General features: G+C 62.5%; 1 pseudogene; it reads left to right on the forward strand.

The window, feature by feature from the left end:
• Positions 1 to 16,767: 16,767 nt before the first annotated feature.
• Positions 16,768 to 19,493, forward strand: LOC135325569 (class I histocompatibility antigen, F10 alpha chain-like; annotated as a pseudogene).
• Positions 19,494 to 21,094: the final 1,601 nt, after the last annotated feature.

Here is a 21,094-nt window from a genome sequence, read left to right on the forward strand (position 1 = left end):
TAGGACTAATGCTCCTAATGGTGCCGAATAGCTCTAACCAATAACTATGACCAATGCTACTTAGGATGCCTATAAGAAATAATTGACCCAAGGGGAACTAAAAATAAGAACTCTATCCTACACTTAGCCAAATACCTATGAACTTAGACCCCCCCCGCAACTGCTCTAAGAATTCTCTAAGTAACTGCCTAAGAACCCACTAAGACTACTATCTTCATACTACTTATCTTCCTAATCCTAAAATACTAATAATCCTAACTAACTTATCGCCTGAAGAGAGCCGTGGTAGGGTGGTGGGAGCCGTTCCTGGGTGCTGTCTCCGTCCTGCAGTGGAGGTGGAGGGGAGTCCTGGCAGGGAGGTGGCCCCGTGGTCGGCCCTGCCTCTGCCGGGCAAATGTTGGTGCCCGGCAGTCAGGGGCGGGCCAGGAGGTGCCGCGCAGCCCTGCGCTCCTCAGCCTCCAAGGCCGGCGCCTTGGGCTCGGCTCCCCCGGGCTGAGTGCCAGCCACAGCCTGGTCTTGCTGGGTGGCCGTGCCCTTGCTTGTGGGCAGCGGGGGCCTTCTGCCGGGCTAGCGCCGCCTCCTCCTCTTTGGCCCCTGGGGCAGGTCCAGGGGTTGCCTCCTCCTCCTCTTTGGCCCCTGGGGCAGGTCCAGGGGCTGCGGGGCGGGCTGCCCCTCCACAGGGTCCACCTGCATGGGCTCCTCCTCCTCCTCCGCGCGCTCCACCTCCACGGGCTCCGGGGCGGCTGCGGCACTCGGCAGGAGGGCGGCGCGGCGGTCCCAAACGGTCGGGCCCACCTTCCTCCTGATGCGCAGCGCCGCCTTCCTCCTCATCCACAGCCGCTCCGGCTGGCTCATGGCGGGCAGCAACGGAGAGCACCTTCCTGGCCCTTCTCCCACCAACGGTCTCCCAACAGCTCTGGAACAGCGGTGCTGAGGTCACTGATGATGACATAGGTGGGCCGTGGTGACGGCATGCCTGGTTCCATCCCCACCTGTGGGGGCCCTGCCGGGGTCTGCCCCGCGGGGGGATCCTGGGGGCTGGAGGGGGCCCCCATGGGCAGGGCCTTGGTGAATGTGTGTGTGTGTGTGTGTGTGTGTGTGTGTGTGTGTGTGTGTGTGACAACTGGGAAACCAGGGGATCCAGGGCCAACGACAGGACCGACTGAGTGTCTAAGGGCAGTTCTTGGAGGGAGCCACAGTGCGGGTGTGTGCGCGTGTGCGTGTGTGTGTGTGTGTGTGAGTGAGGGTCGTGCTGGGCACAGATGGCTCGGTTTGGGAGCAGGGCTCTGCAGGGGCCCTGTGTGCGAGGAGACCACGAGCTGCCCTGGGCCAGGCTCAGCCACTTCCAGCCAACTCTGCAACAGACGACAACAGCCCATTGCGCACCAGGACTTCAGGCAGTCAGAGGAGCCCATGGTGCCTCTGCTCCAACGTCCTGAAGAACGGGCAGGAGACGCTGCAGGCAGGAGACACAGGAGGAGGCACATGGGAGGAGACACGGGAGACACGAGAGGCCCCCATGAGGAGAACTGTGATGAACCATGTTTGGAGAAACAAAAGGCAGGAGCTACGTGGCAGGGGACATTGTCAGGCAAATGGCTGGAGTCGCACTCTTGCAAGGAGGTGCTCCATGCTGGAGCTGGTCCTCCTCTGAGGGCACCGTGGCCCGGGGAGGAGCCACGCTGCAGCAGGGACAGCCCCGAGGGACCACCGCCCGGGGAGGACCCACGTTGGAGCAGGCACATGCCTGAGGGACAGCTGCCTTGGGGGGAACGTGCGCTGGGGCAGAGGAGTGGCTGCTTCCTGTAATGTGACTAGTAGCCTGTGGAAAGCAAGAAACAGAAGAGAACCCTGTTCTTTAAACAAACCGTTTCAAGAGTGCTACATGTATGAAAAATAACAGGGTTGTCCAAGGGGAACAGTCACTCTTTTACTCCACTCTAGTCCCTGATTCTCTTCACACACTTTCTGGCCATCTTGTGCAAGCTGAAAGCCTCCAGGTTCACAAGCCTTACTCAGGTCCAGGACAACAACCTCCACTGCTCTCCCCTCAGGCACCAAGCTAGTCATCTCCACGGAGAAGCCTATCAGGCCACCTTTAAGCACAAATACTTAGAGAAGCCGACCCTCCAAGGGATCTTTTCTCATGGCAATGCGCTCCCTCGCCTGCCTTGCAAACTGCTCTTTCCTTGGAGGAGTCTGAAAGTGCCAAAACGTCCTTTCCTTTGGACTCAGGAAAACTGGATGGCCGCTGCAGACACCTTTACCCCTGGCGCAAGTAGGGATGCCTGGCATCCTTGCTCGTAGAGTCACTGAGACACAGGTCCCAAGGGCTTTCCCTTGTCAGAAAGGGAATCGCCCTTTGCTGCACCTCCTCCTTCAAGGGGGGCCTCCTCCACCCGCAATAACTGCCATGCATCTGGAGGCAGCAACAGGCAGAAAGGGGTGGGCAAAGAGCCTCCTGCCAGGGGAGACTCTGGGCCAGGGAAAAGGGGGGCCGTGTGCTCCATGGGGGAGCGAGGTGATTCCCACGGACACAACAGCTGTGTGACCTGGGAATAGTGATGGACACCTGGCCCAGGGAGGTGCGTCTCCTTGGGAGGGCCAAGCGCGTGCCAGGGTTTGGGGAGACTCTGCCATCGGTTGCGTTTTTCTCCTGACGAGGAATTAGAGCCTCCTCTTGTGCCTCTGTCTCTCTGCCCCTCGCTTTGTGGATTTCAACACCTGCAGTCGCATCTACCTCCCTCTCCTGCAGGACCACCTGCTGCTGCGCAGGCAGGCGCACAGCTCGGCAGCAGGGCACAGAGACCAAACCCCTCTGGTGCTCACACCAGCTCACCCGGCGTGTGCAGTCACGGGCAGCTTCCAGCAGCTGCCTTCTGGAGCTCCCCATCAACGATGCAGGGGACTCCCTGCTTTGACTGCCCACTTCCACTTGGCTTTGGAAGTCTCACAAAAAGCATCCAGGCCGCGCAGCTCTCCCTCCCCAGGCCCTCGGGGATCCTCTCCGGCAGAGACACGGGAAGGTCTCTCCGGGGCAGCTGCTGCCCCCGCGGCAGCACCTCAGCAGCCCCCCCCACGCCTCGCCCAGGCCCCAGGCCGCGCACGCGCAGCTGCTGCTGCCTCCCCAGCGCCTGCGGCCTCCGCGCATGCGCGCAGCCCCGCCCCTCGCCCGCCCTGCCCGGGGCGCTCTGCCGCGGGGCCCCGCACTGCGCACGCGCACGCCCACTGCCTCGCCCCGCCCCTGCCCTGCTCGCCCCGCCCCTCCCCTCCCCTGCCCTCCCCTGCCGCCTGTGCAGCCCCGGCAGGCCACGCGCCGCCTCAGCCAATGGGGAGCGCGCAGCAGGGAGGGGCGGGGGGCGGAGCGTCGAGGCGGGAGGTGTCACTCGCATTGGGGGCGGGCAGGCGGGGCATGTGGGGCAGTGGGTGCCGGTGTGGGGCGGCGGCTGTGGCTGGGTTGAGCTGGGCCAAAGCCTTTCTGAGCGCGGAGGGGATTCGTCAGAGCTGGGGGCGACGGCGCGGAACCGGCCCGTTTCTGCCTTGCTCCGCTTCTGCCGTCGCTGTCTCGGCAGCCTGTGCATTTCCGGAAGGCAGGTAAGGCCTGGAGCTCCGCGAGCCCGCGAGGTGCCCGTGGGCAGAGGCCTGTCCTCTTGCCGGGCTGGGGACGGAGGGGCAGTTTTTGCCAGGAGAGGGTCCGGCTTTGCGAGGAGGCTGTGAAAGGACAGGAGTGCTGTTGGCAGAAGGCTGAGGTGTCCTGGTGCTGCTGCTGGGCTCTGGAGAGGCTCTTGGAAACGCCCGTGTGAGAGCTGGATCGTTTGCTTTGCCAGAGCCTGTGATTCCCGCTGCTGAGCTTGGCTTTGTGTTGGGAAGCGCGGTCATGGCCCCTGGTTTCTCGCCCCTGGTTGTGCTGGTGCCTGCAGAGCGGGGAAGAGGCTCTGCCGTCGGAGACGCCTTGGTCTCCTGGCTGGGAGGAAGCCCTTGTGGCAAGCCTTTCTTCTGCCCTTCTTTTGTCTCCAGAGCTCTGGTGGGGCCAGCGGAGGGCCTCTGGCTGGAAGTCAGTTAACGTGTCAGCTCTGCAGCTGCCTGCTGTGCAGGTTCTCTTGGGATTGGTGGAGGTGGTGGTGGTGGGTGCTGCGTGTGTCTGCTTGGTTTGGAGCGGGTGGGATGGTGGTGAGCTTGTTGACTTCAGGCAGAGCCCATGTTTTTCTTGCTGCCCAGATGCAGCTAAAGTTTGGGAGAACGTGTGTGAGTGCTACTGCCAAGCGCTGCTGCTGAACGAGGTGGGGCTCATGTCCTCATTGTCCCTCCGACCTTGATGAGTGCTGGCTCCTGCTTGCATGCTGCCACTGAGCAGCCTTCTTCCTGCCTGCCTTGGAAAGCAGCAGCCAGGCCCCAGCAGGAGCCTGCAGCTGGCAGTTTTGCCCCAGAGCAAGCTCTCCCTCACCGGAGAGCAGAAGCAAAGCGCAGCTGGAGAAGCCGAGTGTGGGGTTTCTCCTCTGGGGCCCTCTCTAGCTGCTCCTGGCAGGGTGGAACAACCCGCCAGAGATGGTGGCATGCTGTGGAGAGTTTCTGCCAGGTGTGGTCCCTCCTCGGAGGTTCTGAGGCTCCAGGGGTTTTCCCCTGCTTGTGCGTCAACTCTCAGCTGGTGGGAGGTGAAGCAGTGGGAGAGGGGGAGACTGGAGAGTGCAAGGCTCTCCTGCAAAGCGCCGCATCTTGCCCCTTTGGAGATCACCCTTAGTGTGCCCTGACAAGTCTAGTCTTCGTTATTGTGTGTGTGAAAGCCCTGCTTTTGTTCCTTTGTTGCTCTCCTGTTTTCAGCCTGTCCAGCTAGCAGGCGTGGGTAACATGTCCGTTCCGGAAAACTATTTGCGTGATGTGGATAAGAAGAGTTTGCATGTTTGGAGACGAGTGTTTCGGGTGGACAAGGTGTTTCTGCTGGAGAAGAATCTCAGCTCTGAGAAGAGCCCGTGGCCTGGTAAGAAGCGAGATTCAAAGCTGGGCTTGCCCCTGTGTCGTAGCGAGGATCTGCTTCACGATTAGTGAAATACAGCTGCATCTTTGGCAGAACTGCCTCCCACTGCAGAGGCAGGAGCCCAGCACGGGCGCACGGGACGCAGAACAACGTCCCGCTGTGCTCATGCCAACTCCTCCTGCTGTCTCCTTGTGGTCTGCTCCCACCGTGTCCAGGCAGCTCCCCCAGGACCAAGGAGGCCGGCAAGCAGCACCCACCTCCTCCAGCCAGGTCCACGGCTGCTCTCACTGTTCCTGAAGGCTGTTGGAGACTATTGCAGGTACATGCCCTGGGTTGCTGTAATGACTGTGCTGTTGCAAACGGTGCCAAAGCCCCATTGTGCACATACCGACTCTGCCAAGAGCCCTTAAGCACTCTTCCGTTGACCATTGCTCTTCCTTCCTTCAGATCTCCTTGTGGGCCAAAGGCCTGCTCTACCTTTCCAGTGTGTCCTTGCCTCCTGTACTTGCAGGAAGCAGCCACGGACACTTCCCCAGGGCACTGTTGGCTCTAGCAGCAGGACCTGCTGCATTCTGAGGCTGTGACAATGCACAGGTCTTTTCTAGACCCTTGGTAGTTGAGATCATTGGTCCTCCCAGACCGCTCAATGGTGTGTGCAGTGAAGGGAGGAGCCGGGCGTAACTTCAGGCCTGCTCACCTTTCCGGAGCCAAACTCTGGCGACAGGCCGGCTGAGGAGAGAGCCCAGGAGTGAGGGTACGACCTGCAGAAAGCCGTGCCCTGGCAGCAGCTGAGACTAATCCTGTGTGCTGTGGCGTTTCTGTGGCCCTGCAGGAAAGCGGCGAGCTGTGTGCGCAGTGGGACCGAAGACAGAGCCTGGGCTCCTTGTACAGAGAGCGGCAGGAACAAGCAGAGGCCGAATGGGCTGTGTGGGAAGCCTGGTGTACAGGGGAGGCTCCAGAGCTGGCTCAGGCACCGGCCCCATTGGACACCCTTCGGAACAACGGCCATCCTCTCCGTCACGGAGCCGAGGGCGGGAGGTCCTCTGGCCTTGGGGGCAGTGTTGCTGCTCAGTCAATGGGACACTTTGCAACTGCAGCACAACTAATTACCACCCATGGTCTTAGGACTCCCACCCAGCTAGTACTGGATTACAATTGCATCTCCCTTCCCTGCCCAGCACTTAGTGTCTAGGGTGCAACTTGTTCCCTCCCTACTTCGCACAGCCCCTCCAAGGCTTTTGCGCATAGACTGGTGGAGAGTCTGCTGGCTTTTCCGAGGCTGTCAGCATGAGCTTGGGTCTGCAGCTCAGCCTCACTGCCATGTGTACACATCCACATGCTCACTGTTGGAAGATACCCCTGCTGCAGTTTCCCCCGGCCCCTCCTTTCTTCTTTGGAGTCCTCATGCCTCATTTGCTCTCTTTCTGCAACCAGCTTCCCACCTCCTCTCTACCTGCCTCTCTTGCTCCACGCAGACTCCTGCCAGACAAACAGCGTACACCTCACTGCTTTTTTCCTTCTTGGTCCCAATCGTGCTGCAGTCACCTCAGGCTGCAGATGCTGTGGAAAGCTCTCTTCTCAGCTGCCTCCAAAAGGCAGGGCCTCTTTTTGTTCTTTGCCTAACAGTTGGCCCCAGAGAAAGACCTCCACCCCAGGGAAGCTTCTTGCAGCATTTGGGAGGATCCAGAGCTGCCCAGAGCTGCCAGGAGCAGAAGTACAGCTGAGAGCAGAGCACACCTGGTAGGAGCATTTGGGGAAGGAAAGCAGTAGTTCCCACCCCACTAATGGCTGTGTGAATCCTGCCGGGTGTTTTTCCGTGAGTGCTGCAGCAGCCAAAGGCCAAGCAGCAGAGGGGTGTCCTGCTGAGGAGAAGTCACGGTGTTATCAAATCCCCCTTGCTGGGCTGCCGGGGGTTGGGGAAGCAGCCAGTGGGGCAGTGAGGCCTGAAGCTGTGGGTAAAACCTGAGTCCAGAAGGGTTGGGATCGCTTGGTGTGCCCTGCCAAACCTAGGGAGGAGCTCATTGGAAGTTCCTGCCCTGCAAATGGCATTTCCCTCCTCCCCATTTCCCATGCTCTCAGTGATGTCAGCAGGAAAGCAGAGGGCCAGCTGGGAATTGCAGTGAAGCCCTGCTCCCACCCTGCCCTTGCCCTGGGGGCCTGTGGTGGAGAGGTTCCTGGTTGCCCAGCTCCTGCTGCCGGGTGCTTGCCAGAGGGCCTCTGGGAAAGGGTTCCTGTCTTCCCGGTCTGGTTTGCAGACAGTCAGTCGCTCCTTCTTGGCAGGGCTTTGGCCCTAAAGAGACTTGGGCTCCCCACCCTCCCGCCCAGCCGAGGAGAAAGGAGCACAGGCAGAGGTGGAAAAGCCTCCCCCCAGCCCGTGGAAGAGAAGAAAGCAGCAGCCAAGCTGGAGACAATCCAGCCCCAGTAAGTGTGCGCTGAGCCCAGCCCCAGCCTGGGGCGATCGAGAGTCCCTGACCCCCACAGGGTGTTATGGCTCCAAATCCCTGGGGCCTGGGGTTGCGGACAACACCCTTGGCATTCTGGTGACACGGGAATGGCCTGGGTTACACCTCCCTCCTCCCAGGTGTTATGGAAATTAGGCTTGTCAGCCACTATAACAGGGCCCGACCCTAGGTTCCTGGTGAAAAGTTCAGAGCCAAATCAAAGCAAATTAAATAATTAAATTTTAATGACACGCATGCAGTAATTACAGCTCGAGCGGGGGCCTCCGAAGAGGGACCCCGAGCAAAGAAATCCCTGGGCAATTATACTCTCCAATCTGAGCTCTCCACCCCTCACGCGGTAGTTTGGACCAATAGTAATATTTAGGTCTGGGGTCTCCTGCTCCTTATTGGGTCTCATCCCTGTCTCTAGGTAGGCTGTTTATCTTTACTGTTGAGGTTTCTGCTGACAGATGTGTCTTAATTGTTCGGGTCCCGCCCTTGTCTCTCAAGGCCCTGACAGAGAGGTGTTGTTCCAGCAATTAGTACTGCCCCAGCAGTGACAGTAGGTGTTATCTCCCAAGGTCCTGATGAAGGGGATATAATCCAGACCCCAAGATAGTCCAGACCCCCTAATTAACACTATTTCAGCAGTGAGAGGAGGCTTTGTTTCCCAGGGTCCTGGCGCCCAAGGAGGCCTTATTTCAGAGCCTTGACACCCTCCCTCCCGGAGTGTGAAGCACAGGAATGCAGACTGCTTGCAACTCCCTTATCATTCCAGTTTGAACCAGCTCTGAGGCCCCTATTCTTACTGAACTAGGTAAAAGTTCACTATTTTATCTAAATGCGGCCTAAGGCTTCAACAAATTTAGCTCCTCATGCTAAGCAAGTTTTATATAAGTCGTGCTAAGCGGCTACCTCTAGACAGTTTCAGTTTGCTATTCCTTGACACAAGGATCCTGCCTGGAAAGTACCAAGTGTGATGACATGGCTCTAGGCCTGGCAGGGCAGGTGGGGTTTTTCCTGCATGCTGCCAGTGAGGGGAATGGGCTTGAGCAGCAGTGCTTGGATCCAGCAGGTCAGCCCCTGGGCGTGCAGCTGGTGTTGGCAGCAGGGCTTTGGTTTCCTGAGCGTGGGCCCCTCTTTGTGCATGAAGGCTGGCGTGGAGAGATGGTCCCCACGTGCCCCCGGGGGCAAAAGCAAGAAAAGCCCAAGCCCCGTGGGTAGGAAGAGGTGCACAGGTGAGGGCAGGGCCTGCTTGCCCCGGTGGCCTGGCGGTCCAGCAGCTGGACGTCCCGAAGGCGAGCCAGCAGCGAGGCACCAAGGCTGGGGGGTGTCACGCTTCATCAGGAGGAGAGTGTGCCCGTGTGCTGCCATGAGGCTCAAGCCGGTGGCCAAGGTGGTGAGGAGAGCCCAAAAGTCGGCGCCCCTGAGGGGAGAGGAGGATGCATGGAAGAGTGAGGAAGGGATGGTGTGGGAGGGCAAGGCAAAGGTGCAGGGTGATGTGGAGCAAAGAAAGCCTGGAGGGGCCCAGCGCAGTGCGTGCACGCCAACGGGGAAGTGCTTAGAGAGCAACAGTCTGGAGAAATCAATCTCTGGCACCTTTTGTGGGAAATCTGCAGAGCCGGGCACCTGTCTCGGGGGTCTGTCCGCTAATGCCTGCAGCCTGGGGACCAGACAGGAGCACTTTGCAGTCTGTGTGCAGCTGCGGGCCTGCAGCGTGGCATGCCTGGAGCGCTGCGGTGGATGGCTGCAGCCTCTTTGGGAAGGCCCGTCTGGGAAGGGGCGGAGGGGCAGTTGGCCTTTCTGTGAGCAAGCAGCGGGAATGCAGGAAGCTCTGCCTAGGGCTGGACGGTGAGGCATATGGGTGAGGCTTAGTGGCCCAGGCAAGAGGAGTGGTCTTGCAGTGGCTGTGTGCTCTAGAGGGCCTGAAGAAGGGCAGCCTCTGCACGGTCTGGGAGGCAGAGAGGTGGGGAGAGGAAAATCCCTGCTGCGGCACAGATGGCAGCTCGGAGCTGGGCTCAGAAGCTGGCACCAGAGGCTTGGAGGCAAAGCCCTGGTGCTGGAGGTGCCCCCGGTGAGCAGCAAGGCCTTGTGATGTCGGTGCTAGCACGGTCACCAGCAAGGCCTTGTGATGCGGGTGCCCCTGGTCACAGCAGGAGGTGGTCACGGGGGTCCCCATGGCAACGTGCAGGGCTTTGTGATGGGGGTGGCATCGTGCCCCCAAGGCCGTTGTGATGGGGCGGTGCCCGTGGTGACCGAGTCCGTGCTGGGAGCAGAGCCCCTGGGTGTGCCCTCTGAGGAGAGCAGCTCGCTGAGGAGGGAGCAGCTCTCTTGAGGGCCAGAGTGGCAGGTGCGCAGGAGAAGCTCCTGCAGATGGACAAGGGGCGGCAGGCGAATGCCGGCTCCCAGCCCGTGGGTGGGCTTTCTGTGAGGCCGAAGCGCAGAAGCAAGGTGAGCGGTGGGGCTGGAGGGAGAGGCAGGCAGCAGGGCCGGGAGCCGCACGGAAAGCGTGAGGACGGTGGGGAAGAGGAGGTGGGGCAAGCAAGCCAGGCCTGATCTTCTCTGGCCAGGGGGTATTTCTTGCTGGTGCTGGGGATTTTCTGGTGCACAAAGCACACCGACCGGGGTGCTCCAAGGCCCAAACGGAGCCTGTGAGCTGTGCTGAGGGTCAGAGAGCACCTCTGGGCTTAGCGCAGCTGGGCCGTGCTCGGCCTTGAGCTTCCCTTCGACGTGGGGCTGGGCTTTCCTGTGCCTGAGGGGCAGCTTGTACGAACGCAACCGCCTCCATCATGGGCTTTTTTCTCCCTGCAGGGGGGCCAGCGGGAGCCGTGCGCAGCGCTGCAACGCATCCCGACCCCGACTTCGTCGCACCGAAGGGACAGGCGGCCGTTGCTGCCCGGCCCACAGAGCTTGCAAGGCCTTGAACGCCTCATTGCAGAGGTACCGAGCTGAGCAGCGATGGTGGCAAAGCCTCTGCCTGCCTGGCTGCAGCTGCGGAGAAGCAGGCGGGAAGCGGTGGGAGAGACCAGGAGGTCTCAGGGTCCTCAGGGGAACTGCCTTTGCCCCTGTCCTGCGCAGTGCTGATGAGCCCTGTCCCCATGCAGCCTTTGGGAGCAGGGTGGGAGCCGCCTGCGTGGCAGAGCGCTGCCGCTGTTGAGGGCATCAGAGGTGCTGGAAATTGTGGGAAGGATGGAGAGTGGGGGCGGGGGCTGGGGGGGAGGAAGGGGCTGCAATCACTTTCCTATCTCCTGGGCTTGGATTGCAGACGGTGAAGGACACTGCCAGAGATGTTCTCATCGCAGCGTTCAAGAGAGAAACAGAAACACTCCATCTGCCCAGCTTAGTACCTCGTGCACCCAAGGCAGCTAGGCAGCCCCTTGGAGGCCTGGAGGCCTCTGCAGCTAAAACGGCAGGATCTGCCCGTGGAACCAAGCTGCCTGCTCTGGAGACATCCTGCAGATCTTCTGCAAGAGGCAGGGCCAAAGCCAGGGAGCAGCTGCCGCCTCTTAGTGCTGCTGTGATGTGTCTGGAGTGCAGGAAGAGCCTGGCAGAGGAAGGTCTACAGGCAGTGCATCTTCCTTTGCCTGCCCTTCAACAAGGCAAGCGGGAGGCTGGGGCTCTGCCCCGGGCACTTCAAGCTCCTGTCCGCTGCTTGCCTGAGGCCAGGGCTGGGTCTTCCGCGCTGGGAAAAACAAGGCTGCTGCGAGCTGATGGTGCCAGGGCAAGTCTTCCTGTGCAAAGCCGGCAGCTGCCAGGAGGCACCTCCTTTGTTGCGGGAGCACAGAGCATTCCTCAAAGGCAGATGCGAGGCATGCCAGCATGCAAGGAGCAGGATGAGCCGTGGCCAGGCTGCCTGACAGAGCCAAGGCTGCCACCGTCGCCACTGAGGGTGGCTTTTTCGAGAACTGTCGAAGGACTGTGCCAGGAGCTAGGTAGCAAGGTGCTGGCAGCTCCCAGAGATGCCTGTGCGCAGGAGACCAAGGCACAATGGTTGGAGACGATGGCGCACAGGCAGGACTTGGTGCGGAGCAAGGCCTCAGCGTCCCAAGGTGTTGAGGTGCAGCCTGCAGAAGGGCAAGTTTCCCCCGCTGAGAATCCCCAAGGAGAATCAGCCTCTTCTGGCGTGGGGGAGGTCCCGCAGTGGGAGACAATGGCCAAAGGTGTTTCACAGCAGGTTGGGCTCAGCAGCCCCCGCTTCGCAGAGGTGCCACCCAGCTCTGCCAAAGCCGTTGCTGGCAGCTGCCCCAGTGACATGGTCACAGCAGAGTCCTCCTGGCCTTCCTGGCCTGAGCCTGCTGGCCTTATTCAGAGCATCCTTGCAGATGCGTGCATGGAATTGAGGGCTGAGAGCCAGAGACTTGCTGCACACAGCCCTGTAGCACCTGCCGCAGCTCTGGAATCCACAGGCCTTGAGCTCGTGTCTGCAGCCTGGAGCTGTGCTGATGACATGAGTCTTGGACATGACCGGCAGCTGGTGCAGCCTGATGTGGACAAAGGCACAAAGGAGCTCAGTGCAGCCGTGCCACGGAAGATATCGGCACATGCCCTTGGTCCAGCAGCAGTGGCAAAGAGAGCCCAAGAGGAGAGCAGCGAGCATGGCAAAAGCACAGCTGCCACAGCTCTGCAAGGGCCTGATGCCCACACTCGTGATGGCAAAAGGAAGGTCACGGGGGCCGGTGCACCAGCTTCCCTGGGCAGTGGCCATGGACTGGTCACACTAGGATGGCAGCTTGCAGTGCAGAGGCCCAAACAGCAGCCTCTGGGCATCATCTGTCGCCTTCGAGGCACGCCGCTGCACATACACCCCGACAACCCCGCGCAGTATCTCGCCGTGCTCTCAATCAAAACAGAGACGCTGGAGGAGCTCGACAGGAGCTGCGTGGCGCGCACCGGGCAGAGCTTGGCCCAGCTGCGAGAAGCCTGTCTGGAGAGGAAGGAGCCGAGGCCGAAGGAGAGGGAGGTCGAGGAAGAGGAGGGCAAGGGGAAACGTTTCTCCCTGACAGCATCGGGATGCCTCAATGTTCGCCCCAAGGAGGTGAGTGCAAAGGGTGGGCCGGGGCAGATGGTGACCCTCCGTGTGCTGGGGCCAGCCGCTGCGCCCTGCTGCAACAGCGTGATGGTGGCAGTGCTGGCAGGGCTGCGGGGGCATTGCTGGTGTGAAAAGCAGCTGCCTTCACAAATCTCCCTCTCTGGCTTCAGCTCTGTGCCAGAAACTCCTTCTATAACCTGTGGCAACCGGAGGTGACGCGAGTGGAGCTCCTCAAGGACGCCAGGTCCAAGTGGGAGGTGCAGGAGCGGCTGTACGCCCATGCGCCCAGGAGGGAGCTGGGAGCTGGGAAGAGAGTCCGGGGAGCGCCGGAGGATGCTGGCGTGGAGTGGAGCGATGAGGAAGAGGACGTTGATGAAGAGTCTTTGCAATGGGAGGAGCTGGAGAAAAACACGGCCTTGGTCATGAGCTGGGTCAGACCGAGCCTCAGGAGCCTCTTGGCAGACACAGAGCCGTGCCCTGAGGAGGTGCCCTGCTCCCCCGTTGTGAAGGGCAGAGATGCTGCCAGGGAGGCAGCTGGTGACCTGCAGAGCACGCCTCTGGCCCCAGCAGTGCCCCGAGGAGCCGAGGCAGCGGCATCTCCTTTGGCAGGAGGCTGCCAGGACGCGGGGGACAGTGTGCCTCTGTCCCCATCGGCCAGCACAGGGACAAAGGTGGAGGTGTCCCCCGCAGCCAGAGGCCCTGAGGATGCAGGGGAAAATGCTCCTCTGCCTCCATCGCTTCCCGCAGAGGCTGCGCCAGAGGCCTCCCACTTGTGCGGAGGCCCTTGTGGGGAGAGCAACAGCCTGCCTCTCCAACCACCGTTCCCCGAAGAAAGCGTAGCAGAAGGCTCTGCCCTGGCCGCAGGCCTTCCTCACCAGGTGAGCAAGGAGCATGGCGTCGGCACCCACCACCCAAGGGAGGTGCGGTGTGAGCAGCGTCTGGGGTGTGCAGGGTGGGTGAGAAGAGCTGCCCCATCGCATGGGTCCCCCGCGGCCGTGGGAGAAGCTGTCCCCCCAGCCCTTTGCCCTCTGCACTCTCTGCCCTGGGGAAGATGCCTGGTGCTCTGCGTTTCCAAGTGCCAGAGGCCCAGGGCTGACGTGCCCTCCCCGGCCTGCACAGCACCCAGCCCTGGGGCATGGATGCTGAGCGAGGAGGGCAGGGGCAGCCCCAGCAGCAGCCGCCTCCCACAGCCAGCGAGCCAGCCCCCTTGTGCCCCGCACCCGGCCACCTCCATCCCCCGCTGCCCGTCGTGGCCCCCGGCCCAGCCCTGCTGCTACGGCCCCAAGACAAGCCTTGTGCCACTGCCCAGCCAGCTGCATGTGCCTCCCCTTGGGGCTCGCGGCCACCCACAGCATCCCCCCACCCCAGACCCTTTCCCCCCTCACATATCCCAGGGCACCAGGATGCTGAGCATGGCCAGCTGATACCACACAGGGGTGTGTTGCTGCTCTCCCCATGCAGGTTGCCTGGGAGCCCAAAGAGGAGCACAAGTCGTCGTCTTCCCTCCGGCCCACGCCAGAGGTGGACTCAGGTAGGTACCCAAGTTGAGAGCCGTTCTGGGGACGGCACAGCGAGCGGCACTGAGGCTGGCAGCAGGAAGCACCCAGGGGCTGGCCATGCCGAGGCCGTGAGCCCTCGGGAAAGCCCTTGGTGCCAGGGACAGGCGGGTGCTTGCCCTGCGCCTGCCCAGCCCCTCGCCCACGGCTCTCCTTCCTCCACAGGCATCACCGCCCTCCCGCATGCTGCGCCTTCCAGGCGATGGCCGTCGCGGCTCAGGGCAGCGCTTCGGGCTCTGCGCAGAGCTTTTAGCTGCCGCTGTGACTCAGGGCAGTGAGAGGAACAGCGCGAGGATGCAGCTGCCAGACAGGTCGCCCGAGATGGGGGATGGCGCAGAGCAAAGAGGCAGAGCGATGGAGGCTCTCTCCTGGCTGCTACAGCAATGCTGCCGCATCGTGTCCCACTGCCCATGTTCTGCTCCAAATAAACCCTCGGCAGCTGTTCCCACCGTGTTACTTGGTGTCAGGGAACTGTCAGGAGAAAGACTAGTGCAGGCGCTGCCAAGGAAGGCAGTCAGGGCTGCAGAGAAAGCCCTACAAGCAGTCGCAGAGTGAGAGAGCAGCTGGGGTGGGAAGGGTCTTCTGGAGGTGTCTGCTGCAACCTCCTGCTGCAAGTGGAGGCAAGCGGAGGAGGTTTCACAGGGCCTGTCAGGGTCGAGCTCTGACCGTCTCTGGCGATGGATTCCCGCACGGCCCTGGCACCCTGCTCCAGTGTTGCACCACCATTCGGCTTCCAAGGCCATTTGCAGTCTCTGAGGGGACTTTTCCCTGCCGCAAGCTGTGCCGTTGCCCCTTGTCCTGTCCCCAGGCCCCTCAAGACGTCTCTGGCTCCATGCTCTCTGCACGCTCCCGTTAGGCTCTTGCAGGCAGCAGTGAGATCCCCCTACGCCTTCTCTTCCGCCGGCTGCACCAAGCCAGCACCCTTGGCCTCTGCTCCTGTGTGCTGTGCTGCAGCTGCCAGGCAGCTTGGGGGCCTGCGCTGGGCTTGCTGCAGTGTGGCCCCATCTGCGTGGGGCAGGGGGCTGGGGATATGGTGCAATGGGGTGGGGGCCTGGGATATGGGTGCAATAGGACGGGGGCCTGGGGATGTGAGTGCAATGGGGCAGAGGGCTGGGGATATGGGTGCAATGGGGCAGGGGGGCTGGGGATACGGGTGCAATGGGGCAGGGGGCTGGGGAGGTGGGTGCAATGGGGCAGGGGGCTGGGACCATGGGTGCAATGGGGCAGGGGCTGGGGATATGGGTGCAATGGGGCAGGGGCCTGGGGACATGGGCACAATTGGGCAGGGGTCTGGGGACATGGGTGCAATGGGGCAGGGGGCTGGGACCATGGGTGCAATGGGATGGGGGGCCTGGGTCCATGGGTGGTGGTGGGTGTTGATGTGACCTCACGCCTGCGTCCATTGGTGGTGGTGGGTGTTGATGTGACCTCACGCCTCAGTCCAGTGGTGCAATGGGGGTGGACGCCGGGGTCCATGGGTGGTGGTGGGTGCAGATGGGTGGCCACCTGGGCCCATGGGTGACAACACGGGTGCAATGGGGCTGGACACCTGGGTCCATGGGTGGCGGACGGTGCTGATGGGGTTGGACAGCTGGCTCCATGGATGGGTGTGGGTGCTGATGGGACTGGATGCCTGGCTCCAGGGGTGCAACGGGGCTGGACGCCTGGGTCTCCGGGCAGCTCCTCATCCATGGGTGCCACCTTGGGCAGGTTTCCACATCTTCCAGTAGACCTATGGGTGCAGGGGGTGGGCCGGGGGCCACCTACCAGCACTCGGCCTTCGATGGGCGCCACTCCCTAAGCTCCCACTGCTGGCCCCGTGTCCCCATCGCCATGTCCCCATGGTCTCCTGTCCCTATCCCTGCCCCCGTCCCTGCATCCTCGTGTCCCCATCTCCACCGCCGGGTCCCCGTCCCTTGGCCGAGCCAAACTCCATCCCCGGAGCTGACCCCCGTCCCCACCGTGTCCCCCCGTCCCTGTGACAGAGCCAACTCCATCAGCGTCCCCACAGCATCCCCGTCCCCACGGTGTCCCCATCCCCACAGCATCCCCATTCGCCTGCCGTCCTCGTCCTCACCATGTCCCCATCCCCGTGGTGTCCCCGTCCCCCTGCCCCTGCGACAGAACCAACTCCATCTCCAGCCCCACAGCGTCCCCGTCCCCACGGTGTCCCTGTCCCCACCACGTCCCCCTGCCCGTGACAGAGCCAACTCCATCCCATCCCAATGGTGTCCCCGTCCACACATCATCCCCAACCCCACATCATCCCCATCCCCACACTGTCCCCCTGCCCCTGTGACAGAGCCAACTCCATCCCCATATCGTCCCCATCCCCACGGCATCCCATCCCCACATCGTCCCCATCCCCATGGCGTCCCGTCCCCACATCGTCCCCACTTCCACATCATCCCCATCCCCACATCATCCCCGTCCCCCCAGTGTCCCCGTCCCCACATCGTCTCCATCCCCACATCGTCCTCGTCCTCCCACTTCGCCTCCGCGCTCCCGCCCACCACGCGCTCCGCGGAGATCTGCCCAGCGCCCGGTGGCGTCACCACTGCAGCGTCGCGCCATTGGCGGGCGGCCGCCGGCGGGGCCAATGGCTGCGCGACAAGGCGGGGCGGGAGCCGCAGCTCAGCCCTGCGCAGCGCCCTCCGTGCGCGCCCTCGCTGTCGCTTCTCCCAACCTGCCGCGCCGGGATCTGCCCAGCGCCTGGTGACGCCTGGGTCGACGCGAGCTGCTATTGGCGGCTGGGACAGAGCGCAGCCAATGGCGGTGCGCCGCAGCGGAGCCAATGGTGGCGCGGGGGCGTGGCCCCCGTGGGCTTCGGGGCTGCATGAGGGCGGCAGCAATGGCAGCGAGGAGGCGGTAGCGGGGCGGGCAGGGGGGCCAGGGCTGCTGCTGCTGCTGCTGCTGCTGCTGCTGCTGCTGCTGCTGCTGCTGCTGCTGCTGCTGCTGCTGCTGCTGCTGGGGGGCGGTGGGGCGGCGGCAAGCAGTGAGTGCGGGCAGGGACCCTGGCCCCCCTCTGCCCCCCCCGCCGCTGGGCTCCCCGTCAGCGGCCCCACGGACCGGCCTGCAACCGCCCCCGGGAGGTGCTGCCCCCCCGACCTGCCCCCCGGGACGTGCTACCCCCCTGGACCCCCCCGGGATGTGCTGCCCTCCCGGAGCCCCCCAACCAGTCCCCCCGGGACGTGCTGCCCCCCCGACCTGAACCCTGGGACATGCTGCCCCCCCGACCTGCCCGTCGTGTCCCCCCAGGATATCTTGAACCCCCGGATGCCCCCCAATGTGCCCCCCCGGCCCCTCACCGCACCCCATGTCCCTGCAGGCCCCCACTCCCTGCGCTACTTCAACACCGCCGTGACGGAGCCCAGCCCGGGGCTGCCCGCCTTCGTCTCCGTGGGCTACGTGGACGGAGAGCTCATCGATCGCTACGACAGCGAGACGCAGAGGGCGGTGCCGGGCGCGGCCTGGATGGAGCAGGAGGGTCAGGACCACTGGGACGAGGAGACCCGGATCAATCAGGACTGTCAGGAGACTTTCCGTGTGTACCTGGACATGCTGCAGGAGAGCTACAACCAGAGCGGGGGTGAGCACGGGCCGGGGCTCCAGGGGCCAGGCCGGGGCTCCCGGCAGCAGCCACTCGCCATCAGTGCTGGGGGCTGCGGGGCTGGGGTGCCCCCGGCCCTGCACTGGGTGCCGGGTCTGAGCCTCTCTGCTGCCGCTGAGCCCCCGTCTCCCTGCTTGTGTCTCAGGGTATCACACAGTGCAGCGCACGTACGGCTGTGACCTCCTGGAGGATGGCGGGACCCGGGGGTTTATGCAGCTTGGCTACGACGGGAAGGACTTCATCGCCTTCGACAAGGACACGCTGACATTCGTCACGGCGGATGCTGCTGCGCTAATCACGAAGAGGAAGTGGGAGGCTGAGAATGAGCCTGAGTGCTGGAAGCACTACCTGGAGAACAGCTGCATCGAGGGGCTGCGGAGATACGTGGAGTACGGAGGGCCGCGCTGGAGAGGAGAGGTGAGGGCGAGGCGGGACCCCCCGGACACGGGGACGGGCCCCGGGCTCGGCGCTGGGCCCAGGCGCCCGAGGGCGCTGCTGGCGGCGCGGTGCGGCGTGTGCATCCAGGCCTGGGCGCGAGCTGCCTGACCTCCCTCCCTCGCGCCGTCTCCCCAGAGCGCCCTGCAGTGAGAGTGTCGGCCAAGGAGAGCCACGGCTTCGTGACCCTGTCGTGCCGGGCTCACGGCTTCTACCCGCGGCCCATCAGCATCAGCTGGCTGAAAAAGGGCCGCGTCCAAGCCCAGGAGACCAAGCGGGACAGTGTCACGCCCAACAGTGATGGCACCTCCCCGCCTGGGCCAGCTTTGAGGCCCTCCCCGCAGAGAAGCACGAGTACCAGTGCCGTGTGGAGCACGCCAGCCTGCCGGAGCCCGGCCTCTTCTCCTGGGGTGAGCGCGGGCGGCCAGAGCTCGTGGAGTGCCCGCTGGGGGCAGCTCCCGGCCCCTGCTCCCGGCCCCGCTCTCTTCCAGAGCCACTGAGCTCCCTGCTGCCCGTTGTCCTTGGGGCGGTCATTGCTGTGGTTGTCGTCATTGCGGTGATCACCAGCTTTGTGGTCTGGAAGAGCAGATGGGGTAAAGCGCCAGGGCTGGGGAGGCGGGGGGAGGGAGGCCGGGAGGAGAAGGGGCCCGAGCTGGCGCCCCGGGACCGGAGCAGAGCCGGGCTGCAAGGGGCCACGTGGCCTGATGCCTTCTCTTCCCGCAGGGAGGAAGGAGAAGGGGTACGCGATCGCCAAAGGTGAGTGCCGGGGCCGCTCCGTCCCAGGCCGCGCCTGGCAGTGGGGCAGCATTTGCTCTCTGGTTTCTGGCGGCCGCGGGGCTGGTGCGTCCTGTCCCCCACCTGCCCCCATCTCCTCTCTTCCGTGCCCCACAGCTTTTCCCCGGCTGCAGGGCAGGGAAAGGGTTGGCGTCCCGCCGCTGGAGGCTGAGGCGCCCGGGTGCTGCCCTCTGCTCGTGGTGCCTGTGAGGTGGCTCCAGGGCCGGGTCCCGGCCCAGCGGGCTCTGCCCTGATCCGGCTTTGCCCGCGGCTGGTGCGGGACCTGCAGTGCCACTGGCACGGGGCCGGGGCTCACTGCCGCTCCTCTCTCACAGGCCACGACGGGACATCCAGCAGCTCCGGAATGGGTCAGAGCTGGTGTTGGGAGCAGGGCGGGGGGCCCCAGCCCAGCGCGATGCCAGGCTGGCACCCGCCATGGGGCTGCTGGCCGGCCGGGCGCTGCGGCTGGGTCCTCGGGGGCTTCTGCCTGCTCCCCTGGCTCTGGGAGGGGGGATTTAGCCCTGCAGCGCAGCTCCCATGGGGGACGGCGACGTGGGGCTGGGACCTGCAGGACAGGGCGCGCACGGGGGTGCGGGGGTACCCCCTGCCCCCCACACCTCTGCCTTTATTGATTTTTTCCTCTCTTGTCTTTGCAGGAAGCAATGCCGCCATTTAAGCGCTCCGTCCTGGTAAGCGAGGTGCCGCAGCCGGACCCAGCGGTGCGGGCAGCGGGGGCCCAGCCCCCCCGAGCGCTCGCCGTCTCCTCGCTGCAGCTCCCGGGACGCCGCCAAGCCCCCTCGGCTCCCACAGCCCGGGAGCAGCAGCACCCAACGCCCCGTTCGAGGCTAAACCCGCCCCGTTTGGGTGCTTGGGTGCTGCGGGGTGCAGGTGGGCACCCGGAGGCAGGTCGGGGGGGCTCAGGCTTTTGTCTCACTGTGCCTTGGATCTGCTCCCTGGCTCCGACGTGCTGCAAAAAGCTGTGAAGGTGGTGGGAAGCCCCCAGAGAAGAGGAGCGCTCGGAGCCTGCTCCTGCCGTGGTCCCAGCGCTGAGCTGGGGTAAAACCAGTTTTATCAGTGTGCGAGGCAGGGTTTCCATCTGCCAGTTGCCTGGGAAATAGAGAATTTGCTGGATTTTTTCAGCACTTGTCCTGGTGGCTCTCTTCGAACAAGAATGCTGTTTCTGTGGTGGGCCTCTTCAGACAAGAATGCTGTTTCTGTGGTGGGCCTCTGAACAAGAACGCTGTTTTTTTGGTGTGTCTCGTAGCACAGGAACGTTGTTTTTAGGTGTGTCTGTTACGACAACAATGCTGTTTTCTGACTGTACTGTTATGGAAATTAGGCTTGTCGGCCACCATAACAGGGCCCGATCCTAGGTTCCCGCAAGTAAAATTCAGAGCCAAATCAAAGCAAATTAAATAATTAAATTTTAGTTACACGCGTGCAGTAATTACAGCTTGAGCTGGGTGCCTCCAAAGAGACACCCCAACAAAAAAAAATCCTGGGCAATTTTAGTTTTTTCAACTTAAATTTCCCACCCCTCACGCAGTAGTTAGACCAATAGTAATTTTTAGGTCTGGGGTCTCCTGCTCCTCATTGGATCTCATCGTTGTTCCTAGGCAGGCTCTTTTTCTTCCTTATCTTTACTGTTGTGGTTTCTGCCGACGGTTGTGCCTTCGTTTCTTGCTGGGTCTTACTGTTGTCTCTCAAGGTCCAGAGGGGGAGGAGGAGGTGATTCTAAATCATAACAATTAACACTGCCCTAGCAGTGAACTAAGGCTTTGCCCCTCAAGGTCCTAATGCCCTGCACTGCTCTTATTTCAAAGCCTTGACACCCTCCCTTTGGGAGTGTGAGACGCAGGAATGCAGACTGCTTGTAACTCCCTTATCTTCCCAGCTGGAACCAGCTCTGAGGCCCTTTTCTTACTGGACTAAGTAAAAGTTCATTATTTTCTCTAAGTGCGGCCTAAGGCTTCAGCAAATTTAGCTCCTCATGCCAAGCAAGATTTATAGAAGTTGTGCTAAGCGGCTACCTCTAGACAGTTTCAGTTCGCTATTCTTTAACAGCTGCTCCGTATGGGCACCAAGGATCCTGCCTGGAAAGTACCAAGTGTGATGACATGGCTCTAGGCCTGGCAGGACAGGTGGGGTTTTTCCTGCATGCTGCCAGTGAGGGGCATGGGCTTGAGCAGCAGTGCTTGGATCCAGCAGGTCAGCCCCTGGGTGTGCAGCTAGTGCTGGCAGTGTTAAAGAATAGCAAACTGAAACTGTCTAGAGGTA

Source organism: Dromaius novaehollandiae, unplaced genomic scaffold (genome assembly GCF_036370855.1).
Source record: "Dromaius novaehollandiae isolate bDroNov1 unplaced genomic scaffold, bDroNov1.hap1 HAP1_SCAFFOLD_31, whole genome shotgun sequence".
Taxonomy (NCBI): Eukaryota; Metazoa; Chordata; class Aves; order Casuariiformes; family Dromaiidae; genus Dromaius; species Dromaius novaehollandiae.